The following is a 22,780-nucleotide window of genomic DNA, read 5'->3' as shown; positions in this document are numbered from 1 at the left end:
GTCATTTGCCAATTTTAGATTTGCTGTGAGAGGTTTTACAGCAAACACTCACACTCAGAGAGGAAGCCGGCCTTTTTGAAGTTCACACTTTGAATTGAGCACACTGCAGCAATTATGATAAAGATGAACTACAAGGTTTCATGTTTAATGATATCAGAGTATACAGATCTTTGAAGAAAAGTAGCAATGACACAATTAAAATACACAAATAAAAGTAACATTCGCAAGCTCACCCAACTAAAGTATTATTGGAAAAATGTACTTAAAAGTATAAAAGTTTATGTACTCTGTCAGTGTTTCATCATCCTATACAATATCATACTATTAGATTATCATCATTGATGCAGTAACATCTTTCTTAAATTGACATAAACATGCATTCCATTTCATATGCTGCAATGTAATCAGTAACTAATGCTAATGCTAATACTAGTGCTGCTAATGACGTGTAATATTTTCTACTCTCCAAAGAACTGAATCTGTATCTTTAAAAAATAAGGAACGATTCGTGATTGCAAGGACTCAGCCTGAATTTGTTTGTTTTTTTGGAGTAATTTCTAGGAGGTACCATGTTCTAACGGCAAACCTTCTAAGAGCTCGCTGAAGTACAGTCAAAATTGTCAAAAAGAAGAAGAAAAAGCACAGACAAAACAAACAAGCCATGGTAAAAAAGGAGCTGCTACACAACCATATGCGGACAGACGGTGATTCTGAATGACATCCAGCTTATGGGATTTCTATTTCAAGGTTTAGTTATTTTGAAAACCAGTGACAAGAATGTATGATTTACAAACACTGTAGCAGTCGCGATTGTCTCCTCTATATATAGTTGTGTTGCATATGTCCCCACGTGGTGACGGTTTTTCCCTTATTGTTTGTCCCCTACATCATATTATCCCCCAACTTGCTGTTTCACTTTGTTCTTGTGTTCTTGTTCCTCGGCATAACGGCTCCATGGCTTCCTCGCTCTGTGCAGACGAGCTGAATAGACCCGCTGAATTGGTGCCTTGTGGTGCCGCTTTGTGCTACAGCGAATGCTGAGGAATCCACACTCGGTCTCAAATCCTCCTCCCAAGGCTCCTATACCACATTGATCCTGCTCTGTATGTACCCTTGCAAGGTATTATGCATGCCCGTCATGTGCTCCGCTGCCACAGACGACTGGAGCGAAGAGCCAATTTACAGAAGAGAGAAAATGACCAAAACCAATGAGATTCGCACCAGCCCCAGCTGCATGCTAACAGGCTAAGATGGTAAACATTATACCAGATAAATAACAGCATGTTAACATTGTAAGGATATTAACATGCTGATGTTAGCACTTCGCTCATAGCACCGCTGTGACTAAGTTACCAGCTTGGCTGTAGACTCTAATCTTGTTAAACTAGTGCATTGTGTGCCTTTCCAACCAGACCCATCTAAATGCACATGACCCCATTCATCATTTGGTTTCTTAAGTCAAATACAAAGTAAATACCCAGTGTGCACCTTCTCCTTTATGACTATGATATCATTTAATTAACAACAACAATTGAGATTTATTACCAACAGAATCCACATGAATACATCTACAGTAAGGACTGGACGCATTAATGAAAAAAACTCACACAGCTCTAATTGATATAGAAGACAGTGGCCCAAATTCACTCAAGGCTGTAATGCTCATGAGTGTGTGCTACAACCTCAGAGCGAGGCAGCTATGACTGCATGCGATGCACTCAGTGCACACTAATAATGGACCGCACAGCTTCAATTTGACACACTTCATGGGAAAGCTTGTGCAAAGCAGGTTTAGGTAGAACTTTGGTCAAACACACAGTATCGTAGGTATTAAATTCATATATAGACTACGGGGCATTTGAGCTTCACTAATCCCGAATATAGCACCTTGCATTGTATACACAGTGGCAGTGGGGCAGTAAATATACATCAGGTGTGGATTTATCTACAGTTGGCTTTGTACCAAGAGAATGAAGTGAATTAAAGTGAACACCAGCTGCTTTCAACAGCATCATTTTATCAATAAGAACGTTCATACCAGCCCCTTTTCTGTTTACTGTGACTCTGCTAAGAAAGAAACAAAAACAAACACAAGTATATTTTGTAAAACTGTTGCTTTTGAAGAAGCTTTTGCATGAGTGCATTTGTTTATTTTCATGTTTTGTATCATCCTGATCTTGTTTTATGAGGACGTTTTTTATATTCTCTAAATGTAACCCTCAGAGGATGATTCCTGTTTATTCAACCTGCCGTATTTCCCATAAACGAGGCTATTGAGGCTCTGCGGGTCGTGCTAACTTTGCACTCACAACCTATATTGTAGAGATTCAGGTAAACAAGGTTTCAAATGTATCTCGGACAAGGTACAGGAGCCTCCTACAGTTTTTGAAATAAACATCTCCAAGTTAGATTGAAATTAAATACAGAAAGCAGACACCTGGAGCATCCTTTATGGCTAATTGCAGAGGGATCTAAATCTAGGGCAACTTGCTGGCTGGCCAGCAATAACCCTGCATATTAATCTGCGCAAGCGGGTTTGTTTACATGTGTGAGGCTGACTTTATCTGCGGTTTACAGTCTTCTAAAGAAACTCAAAAAGCTAAATGCAATGGCCGTTCCAAAAGACGTACTGCGGGAAATTGGTGTTGTTCCTGTAGTCGCTGCTCTTCTATGCTTACTGAGGAGGAAGGTATTTGTTGCAAAGATGCAAGACTTGTAAAACTGATGAGAGTGATCACAGCTGTGGAACTACAATGTCTGAATTTACAATTCATTAAAATTGTTGTCCTGGAGACATCTTTCCAAAATGAACTGGAACAGAAAAGTGATCACAAACTGTAATGCAACACGTTTAGTGAGAGATTTGCTAAAAAATTACAATGGCAACTAAGATGATTGGCCTCAGGTAAAAAAAGAAATATCCAAAGTGGCGTCTTGGTCCATTTGCAGAGAAATTTGCCACAACTGGAAGCTGTATGGGCCAGCAGTAACGTAAGATAATGAAAACTGCAAGTTCGTATCTCGTTTGCTCCTACTTCTCCGACAGGAACACACACTAAATGGACAGTGATATGTACATGTGAACAAATCAATGTGCAAGTAGGTCTGGATGTAGATCCCTACGCAATGAGCCACGAAGACCATTCCCGGTGTCTACTTTCTGTGTTTAATTCCCGTCAGACTGAGAGACAAGTGTTTGAAATGATTCATGTAAAAATCATCTTTATTTACAAAGTTGTTGTGGGAGACGTGCAGAACCTCCGCCGATATATGTTGCTTGTGTGAGTCCTTGTTTCCATGAATCTCTACAACGGAGCTGGTGAGTGCAAAGGTAGCATGACCCATAGAGCCACAACAGCCATATTTATGGGAAATATGGCAAGTTGAAATAAACCACAATTATCCTTTTACTACATTCAAGTAAAAGTAACCCTGCAGAGGTTTTTTTTTGTAAACAGTTATGCTTTCAGTCAGCGGTTTTCACCAAAACAATATATCTGTCAAGCTTAATAAACATATCAAAAATATTTAATTTAAAAAATATATTTTTTCCTTCCTAATAAAGCATTTTCAGAGCTGATTTCCGTGCGTCCTTGTGCACGAACATAATATAGTAACAAAATGGTGACTCACTGTTAGAAACATTTCTTCTTGGTGCCACTAGTGGTTTAAATCTTTTAAATTGAGCCGACCTTTCTGTAAGTTTCCCAACGGCACTCCCTAATGGCACCAATGATCTTAACTAAAGAAATGGCTCCTTACAACCTGATACTGTGATAACAATCAATTGTTTTCAATGTGTAAAGAAAATATCCAATGATGACCCAGTTCCTTTTTTTTATTCATCAAGCCATGCCTGCCAGGTTCAAACAGAAGTCATGTTTAAAAAGTTTGACGAGCATGATTTTCTGAGTAAATTAGCTCCTTATTTGCTATTTCTGCCTCCAATTACATTTTTTTTAGGGAAATCAGGTCAACACATTCAATGAATGACATATCACTATAATTAGTAATTATGTGACTGCAGACAAGCTCATCCTACACTTCGTAAGCCTCTAGTCACAAACCTGTCAGGCCTGTTATTTGAGACTAAAAGGCATTTTTAGCTTCCTCTAATCTGTCACCTAATTATTTTTTTATCTATATTAATTTGTTCATAGCTGTGCACAAAGTTAATACAACTGAATCCTGGTAATTTCACTTTCTCTATAATGGAAAGTCAGTGTTACAAAAAATGGATGAACTGCTGTGTGAAATTGTTGACATCTTACAAACTTGTCTAAAGATGAAAAACAGATTAAAACTGGTCTGACATTTGAACCTCCATCCCTTCATAATAATTAAGCTTGACTCTATTTCAATTGTACAGTTTTTAAACTTTGAAATACTGTAAATGTACTGTAACTACAATATAACAAAAAAAGTTAAGTTTATTCACCAAAATAGGTGCACTGGCTGATGTTAATGGACAGGAAACATTAAGTGCTGCATGTAGTGACTTTACCACCAAGTTCATTATGGGTCATTGTGCTTGTCGCTGTGCCATAAATAATTAGTTCATAAACTATTTGTTTTAGTTGGTACCATCAGAAATTTCTCTTTATTTGCAATCTCTAGTTAATTAGTACATTTGATCAATTAGCCACTGGACCAAATTGCTAAGTGAGTGAGTAACAAATTAAGCTTGAAAATTGAGGACATTAGAGAATATTCAGTTAGATTGAGCAGGAAAGTGCTGGTTTGGTTTTGTTCCTTTTTATTGAGAGAAGACGTGAATTTAATTCAAAGATCTTACATCAAGAGGTTTCTACACACTCAACTCTTCCCAAATGAGTGCTCCTTCCATACTGAATGCTGCTGCGTTCACTTGAGAAAAAGGTTTGTAAATAAAGCCGCTGCCTTGGGTTTGAAAGGCCATTTGTATGTTCACTTCCCAGGTTTGATGCATGATGCGAAACAGAAAGGGCAGCTCAGTATCTCGTGTGTTTTTGTCTTTTGTTTGATGCTCGGCCATGGCCCTCTCTCATGTTGCTTATTTTGTCAGTGTTTGCGTGCCGTGACCTTTCATCTAAATTAATTACAGCGAATGAACATATCACTTCCTAATTAGAGGAATGCGTAACAAAGTGTACGGTCTTTAGATGTTTAATTTGTTTTATGTATTCTGACTGATCATTTTGATGTGCTGCTGGTGACGGGCATGGAGAATGAACTGAGAATAATGCAACTATGCCACACAGCACACCAATACTAAATGTGACTGCGATCATTCCAAACAATACATTTCTATAATTTACTTCAAGCACGAACACAATCAATAATCTTGGACAGCAGGGCAACCTGCTCAAAGCCATTATTGCACTTTAATATAGCTCTCCCCATGCTACTTGTACATAATGCTTTACCAAGGCAAGCTCATTGTGCTGCCAGCACCACTTACAACATCCCTGCCTCATGTGCAGCTCCTCCTCCTCCTCCTCACTCTCCTCTGCCTATGAGCCAATGCAAATTACAGTAACAGCTTGGACGTGAGTATAATCTCAAGTGGTGCGAGCTGGGCTCCATGGCGAGGCATGCAGGCAGATGGAAGCAGAGACTGCCAGGCCTCTTTAGGGGCTCCCACTCTTTCTCCGGCATGCTAGACAATGGAGAAGCTGTGGCTCATAACCAGCAACTCGTCTGCCACTATCGTGCAGCCTTCTCCCAAACGCTGTAGTTGGTAAGTGATATAAAAGGAAGGTGGTCCTGTGTCATGGCGGAGTTTCGAGCAATGCCCAGATGGACACCAATACTGGCCACTTTATATCATGAGCCAAGGGGCTTCACATTTATGATGAAAGAGCAGTCAGGGGAGCGCAGTAGGTGCATTTCTGTACGTGTCTCTGCACAATGGGTGGTAGAGGATTTTCCTTTGAGTTAAGGTAGATATCTCAAAATATCCCTTTAAATAAACATCATTTTCTATTTGCATAAAATATCATATCTGTATTCAGTGACAATTTATTTTAGCACCTTAAGAGAAAAGCTGTTATACTCTAATTAAAAAACGAGGCAGAATAAATTGCAGTGAGTACACCAAAAATGTAAATTTGTGTCTGAACATACAGTATATCAGCCATACAATAGTCGTGCAATATACACAACAAAGCATGATTAACTTGATCCTAGTTAAGATATGTTGTGGGTCTGGGTTGCCTCAGAGACTAAATGTACTAAATAGGTTTAGTTTCTGTCTGTGTCACTGAACTTGTACCTCTAAGTTCACTAAATTCAGTCTCCATGCCGGAAACGAGATAGAAAAGTTTGTCCTGCTCTGTACTTTGTGATGCCCTGCTGATTTCTGCAGCAGTGAATCAAATGATACATTTATAAAGGAGAGTGGAAACATTTTCAGTGATTATGGATACCTTTTTAGGTTAAGAGCCTGCCTCTTTGGATTCAAGCACTGCAGTAAAAGTTGCATCAAAAATGCAATGCGCCGTTTATTTTGAATGAATGAGCTCCAGGCTTTACACTTGCATGACAACACAGATGAAGGGTTCGCTGTTTTACCACTCCGGGAGAGAGAGAGAGAGAGAGAGAGAGAGAGAGAGAGGCTTGTTTATGCTCACAAACACTGATTGTGCTATTCTCAGCTATTAATGTAAGTGGATTCTTAAACTCAGTTGTGTTTCTGGTAACTAATGAGCATTACGCAATAAGGTTGCACCTCCATGTGCGATTAAACACAGGTCTACATTTTTAATCATGTGATGTAGCTCCGAGACAAGCATATGTGCCTCGGAGGAGTTCAAACAACGCCCTTCCTGCCTGAATACATAGGCTGCATAACAACAAACAGTACGAAAGAATATGAAATCAATAGACTGTGAGTCAGCTGTGTGTCAAGACGAGGCTGTTTAAGTGACTCAGCCTTCGATGTGTTTGCCAACCCTGAGTGCATCTGCACTAACAAAAAGATATTTGACTGAGAGAGAGAAAAAGGGAGAACGTTCCCAGACGCTGAGCACAACTCCCCTGGAGCTACGCATCATTGTATCTGACTTGTGCTTGCACGCATGCAGGTGTGTTTGATTTTACCATATTTTCCTCCAATATCATTTGAAATAGCTTCAGCTACGGCATTTCAAATTCACAAAGCTCTTGTTATTCGGAGATGTGGATGACACGGAGCGTATAGCTTAATTTCTGGGGATGATTAGAGCTGCAGAAAGAAGAATCGGGAGCAGAGATGTTATCTGAACACGGTAACGTGTGCCGTACACCTCGAGAACACCCTGAGCTGCTGCTCGACACCTCCTGTCATCGCCTTCAATACTTGGTATTCCAGGAAACACTGACTGCAAGACTCAGATTACTTTGACAAGAGAAGCAGACCACAGACCACCTGACAGGGGAGGGGATGCACACAGTGCCGCCACTGGAATTTTGAATATGTGAGGATAATAACTTGACCTCCTCCTCACTCTCCCCTCGATCCCTGATTAAAAACATGAATTCACTACCAACTTACAGAGCACCATTTTCTCAGTTGTAGTACCATCATTTTGAACGCGCAGAGATGAACTGGTGGGGAATCCTTTTGTTACGCCTCTTATCGACCTCAAACTTGACAGTCAGGATTAAACTACACTCCAAGGAACAGCTGGGCGAAAATGTCGAAAGAATACATGTGGGCTAGAACTGCTGCACTTTCACAAAACAAATTACTTAACAGGAAAGGGTGAATTCAATTCTCTTAAAAAAGGATTAATCTAACTATTTGAATTATTTTCTTTTTTAGGACAGCATGAGAACAGGATGTCTCACGGTGCACAAAATATGCAGAGTTATGCAGGGTGCATGACTGTTGTAGACGCTGCTTGTTTGGCGTACGATGAGGGGGAGGGGGAACACTGAAGGGAACAGCAGTTATGTTCAATTCAGTAACACAAGCTGGCTAATTAGCATTGCCCTGCCATTCCCTTTGAACCAGAGGAGGACAAGTGGGAGCCATCATATTTCTTTGTTCTCAGCACTGTGCGAGTCCCCCCTGACCGCAGAAACCACAGGGGTCCGTGACCACAGTGGGTCAGAGGTAGGTAAAATAACATCAACTCCAACCCCTTCCTTACTGAACTGCCCCAGGGGAATTACCCAGACCTTTTCCCAGAACTATGCCCTCAGTAAAGTACAGCTACTGCCAGAAAGGCTGCATCGGATATAGTGCCTAGATGTAATGCCGATGACATTTTCAGGATGCAAACCTACTTCGAGTACACCAGACAGATGTTAAGGGGATACAGGTACCTACTGCACTTCCGATGCACACAATTATTCTCGGCTGACTGCCCTCTGAAGACGCAGCACAGATCATTAACTCTATCCTCTCATGTACCGTGTTTTAATTAATAGTTTCATGCTACTGTATATAATGTACGATTGCAATGTGAAACTGCATTTATGTACTGCCGCAGCGTTCTGAAGAGTGTTTTATGGCCCGTTTCAGGTTGGTTAGAGATGCCGTCAATTGCACTACGACTCCAGGTAGAACCTTTTTGTGCCACACATGGGTCAAATAATTTGGAATACTTGGCAAAGTTAGTCAAGTCACGAGGTGCTAGATGGGTAGGGGTTTGCCTTTTAGTCCATGTTGAGGTAGTGTTTGTTCATCGAAGGGTATTACTGTAGCCTCCTTATATTTTCTTTCTAAAATGTCTCTGAATAATATACACGTACTGTCCAGTTGTCAAAATCTCGATGAAAGAATAGAAGAGACGATCAAAATGGTGATACACTCAAAGCAGTGGGGAACCACTCACTGATCCCCCGCTCACAGCCTTAAGGCACTTGCTCTGTTTTGTCTTTCAGGTTAGATATTTGTTCCCCTAGTTTATTGAGGAGAGCCTGTGTGAACTGTAAGAGAAGGACTGCAAGCAATACCTAAGGCTGAAACAAGACTTGGTCGAAACCTAGTGTATGACCGTGTCTGGCCAATGTACTAAGTTGTGGCCAAATTGTAACAGGGATAGTCCCCTGTGTCTGTATGTAATGTAAATACAGAGATTAAATGTTCATCTTCAATTTCATGAAGTGGTCCAAGTAATCTTTCTTTCTAAAGTCTACATGGTTAAGCTAAATTTGAGCCAAATAATCTCAAATGTAGGACTGCTTTAACTCAAATAATCGTGCTTTTTTCAACAATTTGTTGTTCTGGATTCCTCCTCAAAGGTGTTATTGTGTAACTACTTTGTTAAACAAACCAGACCTAGACAACTGTGAACATATCCACAGCCTCAAATGTTGGTCTTAAGAAAAACAGAGCAAGACAAATTTCCTGCTTCCACTACTGTCACCACTTGATGACTTCAGGTCGAGCATTTTGGGGGGGGGGGGGGGGAGTTACAAACAAAAGCCATGTATGTAATGAGGAAGTGGATCAGCTGATTGATTCCTGAGGCAAAGACCTCACCATCGGGAACAAGAACCTCTGCCATCATTGTGTTCCCGCACTTTTAAAACCAAACGTACACAGTTTCTTCACATCACTCTCATGAACAGTTAAATTAGACGTGTGCTGGCAGGAAACAATTCCAGTACAACAACACTGTAATACCAAAACAATGTACTGTAATGTACTTAAAAGTAATATACTTGACAGTGATATATGCATATTGTGCTATAAAATGTACATATGATCCATTATTGTCAAAATAAAGCTCAGAGGCTGTATTCACTGTCCATAAAACACCTACTGTATGCATATAATGTTAATTACTACACATGCAATTATTCTCCCACACACACATTTGTGACCCTGCAGAAATTGTACGTTGTTGTACATTTGTTGTTTGTATACATTATACTGTATGTATCTATTCTCACACCTGCCTCCCTGTGCACAATAGCAATATGTTTGTGTTTGCTTGAGCCTTTGTTGCGATGCACAGCATGTCTGTAAACATATCTAGGCAATAAAGGTGATTCTGATTTGACAAACTCCACACACATGTTTGTTAAACCTACGTAAAACAAAGAAAAACAAAAAAAGACTTTGCAAATTTGACCCAGTTCTGCTCTGCACCTGTAGTTGCAGTCTTTTCTGGAACAGATCCCCAACGGTGATCCTCATAGTACTGCATCTTCAATCTGCTGATGCACCACTGCTAACATGACATTTTTAGTTTAATTAGAGGCGTCCTAGCTAGGGGCAGAGCGGCAGTCGCTCACAGTCAATATGCAGCGACTTGGAAAACACGACAAACTCACCAGATATCAAGCCCCGGTCTCCATCGCAGGTTTCACATCAGCATCCCGATCAGATGGCGGTCAGAGAGGCAGAGCTGAGGCAATTGACTCCCACTGGCGTCACGGGAAAGCACCACCTAGAGGACAATAAACATATTCAGTCTTTTTGTTAGAACAGCTGAGGTGGCTTAGTTAACTACACTGCAAAACCCCGCCAGACGTGGTGTCGTTTTAACACATTTTGGGATGTTTATCATCTACTTCTAGTCAGTATTCTAGTGAAGGAGGCAACAATCCTCAACACACAAGAGAGGCAGTCATACATTTCTAATCTCATTGACTGAGCTTGCTCCTTTTTCCACTTGGCAGCTTTGGGCGCGATATGAGCGCTGATCTGATTATGAAACAACAGGAAAGAAGCATAAGCAGCAGGAGAGGCATCAGAAAAACAGACTTGGAGATACCGCGGCTATGAATGTGTGTCCTGTCATTAATATTTCACTGCATCATTGTAGCTAAAGGAGAACAAAGTGTAAAGGGGAGCATAATGAAAAATTCATCATATTTTGACACAGCTTTGGAATTTATCTGTGCAAAACAAAGAACGGGCGAATCTTCAGCTCCTGATGAGATTTTGTGACTTGGAAAATAAGGTGATTAATGGATCCAAATAATTACTGCACGCTTTAACATAAGGTCGATGCCACATACATATCTGATGAAGATGGATGAGAGCGGGGGTTTGTAACTCACTTAAGAGGCTATTTCTACCGCAAAATGTTGCTTTTATTTTTGCTTCTCGACAGGGAGGCCAAGGTCACAGGCCTTCAGTTTCTCACTTGTCCCTGAAATTCAAAACAAGCTACATGACATGTCACAGCTCTGCCTGCAGTACAGCAGCACGCAACCCAAGAGAGATTACCATATTGCTTGCGTTTCTCTGCAGAGAGCCTTCATGCATTAAAAGAACAGAATTCTCCACTCAGGTTCTTCTTCCAACTCTACCGTACATCAGTTTGTATTCAGGGAGGGGCTTTAGGCTTGTCACCTTCAGCTATTCATCCAGTCAATGAAGTATTTATGACGCAAGCTTTTGCCTTTTGATACGTCAATACAATCTTTTTAAATTCATCTCGGGCCGCAGTCAGGGCTGTCATGTCAGAGTTTAAGAAATGAAGGAGAGAAATAAAGTAAGAGTGTAGGTGTCACAAATTTCACAGTCTACCATTTCACAGTCTATCATGTCACGCATATTAACTGCTCCTACTTGTGTGTATGGCGTTGCTGCGGCCCACTCCGACAGCCAATGTGACAGTGAGTGGAGTGACTACAATGTGACACTGAGCAACCACTGGGAGGTGCATGAAGTTTGTATCGAACAAAAAGCCCTTTACCTGTCCACTATGGTCTAACAACTGATTCGTTTCGCTTCCATCTTCGTTTCCAAGCATCAAATCATCACCTGGCCCAGTGTGATAAGTCCGATGTCAGCCCAGGACAAGTCGGTCTCACTTAATCTCCAACACGGCTACCCTTCACAGTATCAAACAATCCACTTCCCTGCTCCATTTTCCTCCAGCAGCCACAAGATTTTCACCTCTCTATTTCTCTTTCTATTTCTCTCCAGGCCCTTATATATGAAGTGAAAAGACAGAATAAAATTCCTCAGTGCCAGGCAACTTTGGCCAAAGGACGTACGCCGTCAAGTCATTATCCATCACGGTGATTCCTTCCTCTATGGGCAAGACAAAGACAGTCATCCTCCTGCGCTGCCAGCTTTGTTACTTAAAATACTCTGGCATGACAACAGGAGTGGCTGAGACTTCCCTTTTTACCTCACTGTGATTATATTCTGTCTGTCGATCCACACAGAGCCGACTTGATGTGTGTGGCATGGAAAGGAAGGGCCAGTCAGGTTACGGGATTGATGAAAAACATTCATTCTCGTTCAAAAGAAAACAGCCGTAACCTTGAAATTTACACTTCGTGATCAACGTAGTTTGGAAAGATGACCAACGCTAGCATTGATGTGTATTTCATAGGCTTGAAAATAGACTTTGAATGTCATGAATGTGCAGTGAAAGTATTATCTTTCAATATATAACAAAACACGTGTTGAGAGAATAGCAGAGGCAGAGGGATATTATTTTAATAATGTGCAAGTGAGATATCTGTAGCAAGCATTCTTATATATCATGATCTGCTTGGATATTTCCTTAAATAAACTATAGCAAGTATCAGGAAAAGCAGATAGGAGCAACATTGATATATTGAAAGATTGGAATAGAATAAAATTGCCATTTTACAGCTGCGTTGTCGAAGGACAAAAGATTACAAATTAAAAATTAGAGACAATGTCAGAACTATCTTTCTACTGGCATAAAGAGAGGGGGTATTTTGTTCTTCTTAGATATCTGCTCAGCAAAAGAAAGCTCGGTAAAAAACCTTCAGGCATCTCATTACATCGGATCCTGCTGACCATCTAGGGAGACAAAAACAAGCCTTGGAGCTTCAAACCATTATAGATTTGAGTGAATGCATTCATATTGGGGATGGTCGCCTTTCTTTGTGCTCCATTCCCCAGATATCGACAAAGTGATGGCATTTCCTGAGCTTACTGGCAAAGAAAGCAAGGACACACATCACATCACTTAATAGACCACAGCAGTATGGGAAATGAATTCCCCCCATAGCCATGCGAGGAGGTTTTTGGGTATTTATTTAGACTAATTATTTTCAAATTGCCTGACTTGAGTAAAGGTTTTGGTTAGAATAAAAATGTTCAGCAAGTGCCTCCTTTCCTTTGCTGCAGCTATGACAGTGCCTGAGAAGGAAGACAAGCAGCAAAGCAGCCACAGCTTCAACACGCTTATTAAAGGACATTCTCAATGTCATCATGACTCAGCAGTGGACTGACGGAGCCACTCGTTCAGGAAACGGCGCTGCTGTTCGGAGGTGTAACGTAGCCCGATAGCTGACATAACTGTGAGGTCAAACTCATCCTCAGCAGATCCACGACACTGAACGCCATCAGACCATTCCTCTTCTCCCCAGGCTTTACAGTCATTTACTTACTCATGTCAGCACTTTGATTAATGGCCTGCTTTACACACAGGATCACATGGCAAGGTATCAATCATAGTGCTGTACGTATTTATGGGTTTTCTGCAGCTGCGTTCCCACAGTCAAAGCCTAATTACATCTACCTAATACGGGTGCATGAACAGCAATGCCCCGAAACTGTGAACATATTGAAAATATGTCACTAAGTGTAGCCTTAATGTGTTTAAATACATCAAATATATCCAGTTTAATCACTGGGTGGAACATTCTCTGAGTCAACGGGGGACAAAACCCCAAAAGTGAGGTGATTATTAAGGACGAGCAGCTGTTTTTGTCTGAGCCATTTCCGCTAATCTAAACTTCTTCAGACTGTAATGAACGCTCCTATAGCACTGGCCTGACTCGAACCCAGCCGAGCTCTTTACTTGAATTGAGACTCACATTCAAGGAAAATTGCTTGTAGGAGCAGTTTTGATTTAATAATTAGCTTTTTATTAGCTCTACAACCCTTTGGCATTAGAGGTCAAGCAAAGATGAATGGTGTGTATGTGTGTGTATGTGTGCTCCCCATCCCCAGCCAATCAATACTGAATTTGGCGCTGCTAAAGGGCAAGTTTACCAAGAGAAAGCCTTGAACTAAAGAAGTGATCATTTAGGCTTGTTGTATCATGGTTAGACTCCATCAGACAAGGGGTGTGGAACACATGTTGAGGTCCTCTGTAATGCCTTGGCTTAGCTGAAGGTGTACAAGCTTTTCAAGTAGACTTCATCCAATCATGTCAACATGGGGTAAGTTACAGGTCTGAACAAGAAATTAGATTTTGCTAACGTTACTGTCAGATCTCCGATATGGAAGTGACCTTTTTGCTCTGTGATTGGAACTCTGCAAGGCAGTAGCAAAACCACAACGCAACTAGTGCTGTGACTAACAATTATTCGTATTATCGAATAATCTGGCAATTGTTTTCTTTTTTTTCTTCTTTTTTTACAATGAATGAACACGTTTTAAGGTCATGAAATAGAGGGAAATGCTCCAAAACCAAAATATATTCAAAATACATGAATATAAAATGCTTTACTATATAGTCTATTTGGCTATTTGAAATATTTGGCATATGTGAATGAACAAAAGTGTAGAGTCGTGCTAGCAGCTCTGTGAGGCTGTACTTAGGCACAGTGGTGCAATGAGCAAAACATGCAAACTACAAATGCTAACATGCGGATGCTAATTATGTTTAGTGTTCACCATGTTCAGCGTCTTAGTTTTGTGTGTTAGCATGCTAACATTAGCTAGTTAGCACTAAACACAAAGTACAGCTGATGCTGATGGGAATGTCATTCATTTTTCGGATCTATTCAGTCATGAACCAAATTAATTGCACAAAATTTGAATTTTGACCTGAGGATGGTGAGTTAATGTCAGAGGTTCACTGAAATTATTACAATTCATCCTTTTGGGATTATGCATATGTATGGGCATCAAATAACATGGCATTCCAACCAACTTTGACCTGTTGGTGTCATTAAATGAAAAGTCAGGGGATCAACAGAAATCATCATGGTTCTTCTTTGGGGACCATGAATGTTTGTACTAAATTTCATGTCAATCCAACCTACAGTTGTCAAGATATTTCCATCTGGACCAAAGTGGTGGACCGACAGATCAGCATTTCCATCCATAGCGCCATGGCTAAAAGTCCCTGGAAAATGAAGCAACGATCAATTAGTAGCCGATTCAAGTACAACAGAGGGAAATAATGAAAGAGCTTTGCCATCCAAGATAAAAGCTACAGCCACATGAAATATAAAATAGGGATATTTAGGTCAGTGAATTATTCTCCTAATTATGTTGTTGTTTAGCACACGCTGAAATTCTTTGAGATCATTTTAGCTCCAGTTACATTAAAATACTGGACTGGACATGTTTTAGAAATATGATCAGCCAAAAACTTGTAAAACCTTGCAGTAGGTCATAGCTTATTAAATATCAAACATCTTAGTATCAGAATCAACTGGCAAGTGATGAATCATTTAATCTAACATTGCAGCCAATATAAATAATAAACAAAATGTAGTTTTTGAGTGAACTGACATTTTTATACTACAAAATCAAAAGCATCCTCAAGAGTATAAAGTGGAGTAGTCGTCTCTTTTTTTGTCCCTTTAGGAGATAAATTCATTAATGAAACATACAGTTAATTCTTGATCTTGTAAATAGAATTTTGACAAAACGAATCTCTGACACAACTGTGGGCGGTTGAGTTGCATCGTGGGTATTATAGGCGCCAGGTTTTGACAAAGAAGAAGAATATGTGGAGTACTGTTTCTGCTGCATCGATTTTGATTATTAAAAAAACCAAAATGTCTTTCATGAGTCTGACAATGTTATAGGGGTGCAATGCTAAATGGTGAAAGAGTATTTTTAAGCACAAGCTCACATGCCAACAGATTTATCTAATCCAATCTAAGCTAATAAGTGAAACGTGAGTTGGGACAGTTGTATTTGACTTCACAGTATGTTGTACGAAGGGATACTTTCCCATCCTCCCCGTTCCTGTGTTGAAGATAAATCAGTGTCTCAGTGTTTTTAATTAAGTAATCAAGCTATATTTTCCCATAGAACAAATTGATCAGGAGGATTAGATTTTACATTTCCCTAATTCCGAAAGGACGGTTTTGCAACGTGGTTCTACCAATTACGCACGTAATCTTTCCACTGGCAAGTCTGCAAACATTAATCTCACTGTGTACAGGTTTTGGCGCCATCGCTATAGACTACATGGTGCAGCTTATGGAAATCTTCGGGAATTTATCATGATCGTGTCACATCAACGGGACCAAAATATTATGAGGACTTAGGAAGCGGAACAGCAGCAGGATCTATATGTGGCTGGGAGCGCACATACTGGAATACAATGTATATCGTAAATGGTATGAAATATTCCCACTGCTCAAGCAACTCTTATTATAACCTAAAACAATAATTCATCCAAAGATTATATTTGCTGTGCCATGTTCTGGAATTGCTTGGTTGAAGATTCATATTTAACTTCATTAACTCAGCAGCAGAATGTTGCAAACAGCTCATGACGAGTAACGATACATACAAATATGTATCGCCCTATGATTGTTTTAAGGTGGTATTGCCGTCTGCTCGTCTCATGCCATTAGCACGCGGCGTCATTTCAGCAATCGTGACACTTTGATCATGTCGTGCAGTCATAATAAGAAAAGACAGATCTGATGAAGGTTTTAACAAGTACCTCTCCTGCCCCATTGAGCTTTAACCTGAGAATGCAAATCAGCTTCATGAAAACCAAGTGATTTCATGGTTCACTGACTGCTGCATAAGCATATGGTCTGCAGTCTCCAGGAAAATGTATTATAGAGGAGGGGGTTTACATATGGATCATACCTTAATCCGTAACTGTTGATTTAGTGACCATTCCGTCATATTTAGTGCACTTTTACATTGATGCTGCAGCATCACAGGTTTGCTGCATCATACTCTTTGGGATCATTTAAAGACACGGGGGAATTCAAGCGACTTTTTCCACATGGCTATATTATGCCATCAGTATTTAAATTGTGTGGAAAAGACATGGCCCTCTGTTCACAAATTCAAGCATGAAGATTACAAGGGCTTAGTACGACAAGTATTAGCATATCCTGTTACATAAAAACCTCTAAGCAGGGTTATGTGAGAGTAATGGAGCTGCTTTTAGCTGGTTGAAATTTTTTACAATAAATTGAATACTGAAAAATAAAATAAAATGTTGGCTCCTTTGCGGTTTAATACCTCTGTAGAGATCAATGATTTGGAGGGATTCTGCATCAACAGATCTGTAGGCTCAGGAAAGAAAAAAGCTCTTATTATGTTTCACAATACCCTTTCCCCCGATAAAGTGGGAGGGCAAATCCATTTTACTGAGCCCCAAGCACGAGCGTAATTTGCTAAATGAATGTGACAACTTGTCTGTAAACAAGAGCTGGGACTAACTATGAATCATGCTGGCTAGCCAGATATTTTTCCTTATTTACCATCTGCAAATAATGTCTGAGTTGTGCCCAAGCGCCGCCAGAGCTGTCAATTTGACAGGTTGTGGAGGTGGTGGTGGCGCAGCAGTCACCAACAAAACAGGTTAAAAAACAAGTGCTCTTCATTTTCCTTCCCCTCATGAAAACATCCCTATTCTCTCCAGGCTGGTAAATACTCAGGCTTCTGTAATTCATGCCTCGTTCCTGAATTTATTGCCAACTGCAACAGGATTTGTCTGTCAAGACAAGAGTCAGGATGAAGAGACCAAACAGGAGAGCAGAGGTTTAATATAAGATCGTTACCAATATGTCACATATTATATGAAATGCAGATTATCTGATGTCCTCAGCTGGAATTCATTTCACTGATGTTAAATACCCCCACACCCACCAAAAAAAATTAATTCATGTTTCCTATTGACTTTCTTATACCACAAATTAAATCTACTAAGAAGACTGTGAGTGAACACAGTGAAGGCTCAATCACATGAGGTGCAGAGGTTGAGTTGTGCTTCTAAAAAACATTTCATATAACCTGGTCTTCTGTCATTAGGTTCTCAGTAGTTTAAACAGGGACATTGTTTCATATCACGTGATTACATTTATCATATCTGTCTTGTTTGATACCTGTGTCCTGACAATTACTTCAATGAAAAAGCCAGGCACACTTATCTTTATACTAAATGATAACTTTGTCGACCCTCTGACTTTCCCTCCTGTACCAACATCAGGTTTATGTTTGAATACCAGCTGTACTTTGAGCTAGGATGCTTAACTAAGATGGTGAACATGATCAACATTATACATCAGTGTGTTAGCATTGTGTGCCTAAGTAAAGCCTTACAGAGCAGCTACATGACTGTAGACTTTTAGTCTAGATTAAAATGAGAATCTATTTACAGCTAATGTTCATGTAATCTCATGTTGCTCATTTTGGTGCCAAACTGATTCAATGTTTCTCCTTTTGGAAAATTGCTTATATGGGACTAATTGGTTCGTTTCTCATAGACATTGAAATGTAGGTATACAAACCCTTAATTTGCATCGTCTCTTGTGCCTGCTTGGACCCTCACAAACACATAAGCATATTTTTTGAGTTGTTGAATAAATGACACAGAACTTTTAAGGTGAAAAACTTCTTGGAGGTTCCTACAAAGTCTCACTGAATGTCTCGGAAGTGGAAAAAAACTCCCCTGGCCCCTAAAACAAATACTGAGAAACACCAGCCTCAAGACATCAACTATTAATCCCATTTGAAGCTATGTACTTGAAAATGAAAAGTCCATAACACCTCACTGCTCTGCATGGTCTTGAACTACACAATCAAAGGGAGCTTTCACACCAAAACAGAGTTTAACCGGGGGACAACTTTTATGTACTTCACGGCAATCTTAAATTCGGTTTCACCCCACGCATGAACTGTATTTTTCCTGAGGAAAATGTAATTTTAGACAGAAACATCTTTCAGCCAACTTTTTGGGCAGATAAGGAACTGAGCATTTACTCTCCTTCACTTGCAAATAAAGGACAATTTTGTCATCTGTGCCCTCATATTACTGTTAACCCATTGTTAACCCTTTGCATTCAGGATGTCATCATTTACAAATCTAAGGTTTTTCTTTTTTTTCAAACTGATTGGAGTAAATAATTACTCTGAATGAACGCTTTATTAAATATATAATTAAAGGTAAAATTTCTACAACTTTAAAATACAATAATTTACAGGACGTGTGCATATTTTGAAACGACTGAATTGGGGGTGAATTTTGCCATGTGTTTGATGCCATACACTCGGGCACATTTATCTCTGTATGTATTATTGATATACTTGGGAGATAAAGTTACAGCAAGGTCTTCGGGATCTATCCAGCTCAGATGGATATTTTCTTCAGGACTCCCCCTGGTGCATTTGACAGTTGTAAACATATGTATACTGCTGGCCTGCCTGAGCCAGCCATCTATAATGGATATAGAGTTGTGAGGGGTGGAACAAGTCACCTCTGGTGAGATACTGGGACTCTATAAAATGTTAAAATAGACCTCTTCAAATATGCTCAGCATTTCCATGAATTATATCCAGAGCTTAGAGTCTGAAAATGTCAATCGCTCTCTGTCAGGCCTTCAGAGATTTTAGAGTGGAATGAGAAAATATGTCTGTCTTAAATGTATGTCACTTTGGAGCTCTCCTCAATCTTGGTGTGCTGGATTCAGCCAGCATTTAATAGTCTGAACTAAATCGTCTCCAAAACCTCAAGAGGTGCAGTTTGCCATTGATTACGATACAACATTCATATCATCTATATATTTCAAACAAACTGTATATTTCTCCACAGTTTTAGAAGTTACCCTAAACTGCTACTTTCCATGAATAATAATGTGCAGAGAAGTTTAAATTGGGTTTTAATATTTTCTAAGGCACATAGGCGGTTTTCTTTGAGCTCCCCTCGTTGCTGTTTGTGCGGGCGATTGCCCTGTTTGAACCCTTTTTGATCTCAGTGAGGCAGCTGACACTACAGACCAGGTCATCCTGCTTGAAAGGCTCGAAAAAGGGTTTATGTCACAGTTACTGCCCTTCAAATGGTTCAGACCATAAATTGCTGATCGAACATTTTCCTGCTGCTGGAGGTAGTGCATCATCTTGACTGTATTTTATGCGTGCATGGTGTTTCCCATGGATTGATTTTAGCTCCTTCCACAATTAAATAACTCGTTATTAGCACAAGTGCTTTCAATCAATAATCCGAAACCAGACCAACAGACGAAATAGAAGAAGAAATATTCTGTCACCAAATGTTCAATGACCGTTGGAACACAATGATTAATCTGTAAAACTACAACAAATCAATTTAAGTGAACTGCCTTCCACCCCTGAGTATGTCTTCTATTTTTAAGGCCACACTGGTGTCACTGTATTTAAATCTTCACACTCAGACTCACTTATCTCTGCATGGTAATATTCTTGGATGATCCGACGCAGTCACAGCATTTGCAAACAGGATATCTCTCTTTCCCCAGCGAACACTCGCTAGTTCCAGCCCTTAAAATCACTGATAACATGCATCAGAATCCTCTCGAGTTTTTTTACTCAAATCGTTTTCTAATCTGTGAAGGTGTAACAACTGTTCTGTCTTCCTCCAGTGAACGTACTGATGACGTATGGTCTGTTCTGACCTTGAGAAGGTTATCCATGCTTTTATTTCATTTCAGTTTCATCACCAAGACTCTTAACACCAGCTGGATATCTGATGTCAGGCCAACCAGAATCATTTTACCCATATTCTTGTGATTTTGTGGTATAACTTCCATTGTTTTGTTGTTTTTCATTTTCCCTTCAAGGGTCTTTGACTATTAAACTTAGTGAAGAGTTTAAGTTGTATTGTGTAATGTATATAATAAGCTACTTTATTGTGACCTTTTAAAGAATTCATGCCTTTTTATAGTTTGCCATTTATAGACTCTTCCTGATTACTTCACTGACTTGCATTGATTCCCCTCACACCATTGGTGTGTGTGTGTGTGTGTGTGTGTGTGTGTGTGTGTGTGTTTGAAAATGTGAGGCAACTGTATACATGCAGGCCATTTACCATTTGTGGTTTAGTTTGTGTTCCACCACACTGACACACAAAACAGTGGTACTTTTTTTATTTATTTTTTTTATAAATAATGGTATTTCTATTATCAATTAACCTGTGCATTTTTACAACTTACTGAGTATTTGTTTAGTCTGTAAAATACACATCACAAGTGCACAGAACCAAAGCTGATGTCTTAATAAAAGCTGTTTTGTCCAACAGTCTAAAGGCCAAAAGTACTGAAGTACAAGAATATAAAACAGAGAAAAGCAGCACATCCTCACATTTAAAAAGTTGAAACAAAAGGATGTTTTTTTTCTTGATAAATCACTTAAATTATTTATTATCAAAATTGTTGACGGTTGACTACTACATTAATAGAATACACATTTCAGCGTATATAACCTTGCTGTCATAAAGCTTCAGTTAAGTTGAAGCTTTCTTCAAGTTTAAAGAAAATTGTTAAAAGCAATGTTAATGGGATTTAGGCATAATAAACAGTAGTTTGGCCCTGACTCATATGTTATCTCTCTTATCTGTGTGTGATTTGAGGAAAGGGAAGTGTGTTGCATTTTCTTTTTGTCTTCAATGATATTCTTGTGTGGAGATGTTAAAAAATTGAAATAATTGTTCAATTCTGAGTTTGCTAACTTGTCTCAAAAGCCTGGAAAACCAGGCAAGATGGATTATTTCTGGAGTATTTGTGTCTAAGTTTTCTTGTATTATTCAGTAAATGGTCTTGTCAGTGGTGGAGACCATGAAAGTTTGAAAAATATGATTAATTTTAAAAACCTTACCCCTTTTGAAGCTACGATATATTGCAGGCTAGCAGAGAAGTCGACACGGAGTACAGCAGACAGTGAGTGACTGTGAAACGGAGCCCAGTGATCCAAACCGTCCGCTGGGAAAAAGTCAGAAGGTAACGCCTCGGAGTGATGATGAGTATGAGTATGTGGATGGCGCAGTGAACCGTCTTGTACGTGTCACCTGCTGTAATGGTATACACTGGATTAATTGAAGCTTACATGTCTGGTTCTTAAAGCTTAAACACTCGAGTTTGCTGTGCATATCTGATGAAAGGTCACCTCGCTCCAATTTATTTGCCAAAAGGAGACGACACAGGGGAACAAGTGCAGGCTGGGAATGTAATCGGAGTGCCACCCTCATGCCGAAACCTGGTTCTGCTCCGTAAGCAGCCCGCCCCACGACGGCATGCACATCTGACTACGGGCAACGGTGTGTGACTAATGATCAATGACTGACAAAGAAATTCCAATCATAACATAGTGACAAGTTTTGTAGACAAATAATTTGTTAGGAAAGACAATGCTGATTAATAAATAGACCTGAGGTCATTTCAATTTTCAGTACACAATATTTGAAAGACTTGTTTAAATGTTAACTATGAGACGATATTTACTGATTATCCTGCTCAAACCTTCACAAATAGAGATGAAAAAAAAAGTGTCTCATCTCATGTTAGAATCAGGAGAAAGAAATTCACCTCCAGACAGAATGAAAGTGAAAGTGATTAGATAAGTTATTGATCAGTTCATTTGGGCAGCGTCTCTCTTAAAAGTGAGTGGGCTTCACCTCAGCTTGTGTCTGTAAGTCCTTTGTTGACTGCTTGCGCTCAGAGAACTATCAAATTGGCAACCAACATTAAAAAACTATTCTCCAGCTTGCAGTCTGCCTTTGAACGGTATACACTTAGCGGCAGTAACTGTCAAATGCAGAATATGTGACTGACTAAATTACTTATACTGCAACACAATTAGGTTCATAGTCGGAGGGGGATTTCGTTTTTGTCTCTCTCTAACGGCTATAATGTTGCAATTCTGATTTAAAAAGGCTGAATTTAACTGAAGACGATTTAGTAT

General features: G+C 39.7%; 1 protein-coding gene across 1 annotated transcript in view; it reads right to left on the bottom strand.

Moving 5' to 3' along the window:
- lrfn1 (leucine rich repeat and fibronectin type III domain containing 1) overlaps positions 1-22,780 on the bottom strand; it is a 104,791-nt gene that overhangs the window by 15,854 nt on the left and 66,157 nt on the right. Inside the window, exon 3 of the mRNA XM_031873651.1 lies at positions 10,249-10,364. The gene's annotated coding sequence lies outside the window, so the exon portion shown is untranslated. The remainder of the gene's footprint in view (positions 1-10,248; positions 10,365-22,780) is intronic.

The sequence above is a fragment of the Anarrhichthys ocellatus genome, unplaced genomic scaffold (genome assembly GCF_004355925.1).
Source record: "Anarrhichthys ocellatus isolate YVR2014 unplaced genomic scaffold, GSC_Weel_1.0 scaffold72, whole genome shotgun sequence".
In the NCBI taxonomy this organism is placed as follows: Eukaryota; Metazoa; Chordata; class Actinopteri; order Perciformes; family Anarhichadidae; genus Anarrhichthys; species Anarrhichthys ocellatus.
Note: the sequence above shows the minus strand (reverse complement) of the source record. Positions and strands in the feature narration are given on the sequence as shown.